The 1,774-nt window shown below is 40.4% G+C and overlaps 1 pseudogene; it reads right to left on the bottom strand.

The window, feature by feature from the left end:
• Positions 1-540: 540 nt before the first annotated feature.
• Positions 541-1,072, bottom strand: LOC115842558 (large ribosomal subunit protein uL5-like; annotated as a pseudogene).
• Between the last annotated feature and the right edge of the window lie 702 nt (positions 1,073-1,774).

Genomic DNA, 1,774 nt, shown 5'->3' with positions numbered 1-1,774 from the left:
TAGGGAAGGTGGGAGGGAGATGCAAGAGGGAGGAGATATGGAGATATATGTATATGTACAGCTAATTCACTTTGATATAAAGCAGAAACTAACACACCATCGTAAAGCAATTATACTCCAATAAAGATGTTAAAAAAAAAAAGAGGTATTGGGATTTTGCTGGCTTCATAGAACAAATTAATAAATTTTCATACTTGTCCATGTTTAAAAGTAACATTGGGGTAATACTGTCTTTGAAACATTGGTAGAGCTTACTCATAAATCTGTCTTGGCCTAGTGTCTTTTTTAGGTGTAGATTTTTTACTACTATTCAGATTTCTTCTGTAGTTATTAATCTGTTCAGAGCTTCTACATCTTATGTGTCAGTTTTATTAGTTGATATACAGTACCTTTAGAAATGTTTCCATTTCATCTAGATTTAATTATTTACTGTTATATAGCATTCGATATACAGATATTTACTAATTTGTGGCGTTTTTGTTTTTGTTTTTTACATTTCGCTGAAAACTTTTTATTGACCTTTTGGTTAGAAACGAGAACTTATTTGCCAGGAAGCATGATTCCATTATACTTCTGCTGGAACCAGTGCATGGCCTCCTCTTTTCTGATTCTGTGTTTGGCCCTAATTCAGCCTGTCCTGTGCTTCTCATCTGCAATGCTGAAAACTGGCTTACCCGGCACCACGTAGAAGTCCAGCTCGTAGATATCAATTCTTGGGTCATATGTGATCCCCAATCGATGTGTTCTTGGATTGCAAAACCAGTTTCTAATATCTGAGAAGTTATTTTTTCTTAACACATGTTCTCCACACCTTTAGACATTTTTCCAGGATTTCTTCTGCCTTGGCCCCACGGACTGTGCAGTGAACAATCTTTTCATTTCTCCTGATGCCGAAGGATCTGACGGTGTATCTGGCTTTGGAGAACACAGGGGTCTGGCCTGTGAGCTGCGCCAGCACCTTGGCTGCTGGGGTCAGTCTGTCTCAACTTTCCCCCACACAGATGGTGAGGTAGAGCTTGCTGATGCAAAGTTCCCTCATGGGGTTCTCCTCTTCACCTTGATCCTATGCCATGATGTGAGAGGTGCTCAGAAGCAACCCTTCATCAAGTGGCGATGAAAGAGAGAATGAGAGAAGTGGGCCTTGTGAAGTGGGCTTCTCATGAAGACGCAAGAAGCTACGTAGGTGGGAGTACATATTTTGTGAGTGTGAACAGCTTGGCCCCAAGGAAAGTTGATTGAGAAGAAAAAAACAAACAACCTATCCCTGATTTACAGATGGACATGCACTATACTGCAGCATCAACCACAAGTGTCTGACTTCAGCCTTACATCTCCACGCCTTGAAAGACAGTAGAGAAAGGAAATTCTCCCAGAAGACAAAACTTCAAGAAATATATCTCACTGTCCACTTTGCCTCAAGAAGACCTTCTGGTCTAAGGTGAGGACCTTATTGATTCCTGAGCATGATGTTTATTAAACACTCAATATGTCTCAGACACATATCTGTCACTAAATACACTGGATAAACAAGTCAGACAACATCTTCCTTCATGGAGTTTATCTTCTCTTGAGAAGACCAGCAACGCCAAGCTTGTCTGACCACAGCCACCAAGCACCAAATTCACCATTAGCCTTGGAAACCCTGAATCTTTAATAATAGAAGGATACCTCCAGGGCACGTGGTTTCTAGCTGGTTACATGGTATCTCTTCCATCATCGAGGAAGGATAAATCTGTCTTTGCTTAAATAGACTTTTTCTAGAAATGGATTTGTG

Source organism: Globicephala melas, chromosome 12 (genome assembly GCF_963455315.2).
Source record: "Globicephala melas chromosome 12, mGloMel1.2, whole genome shotgun sequence".
NCBI lineage: Eukaryota > Metazoa > Chordata > Mammalia > Artiodactyla > Delphinidae > Globicephala > Globicephala melas.
The sequence above is the reverse complement of the archived record's forward strand: the minus strand, read 5'-3'. Positions and strand labels throughout refer to the sequence as shown.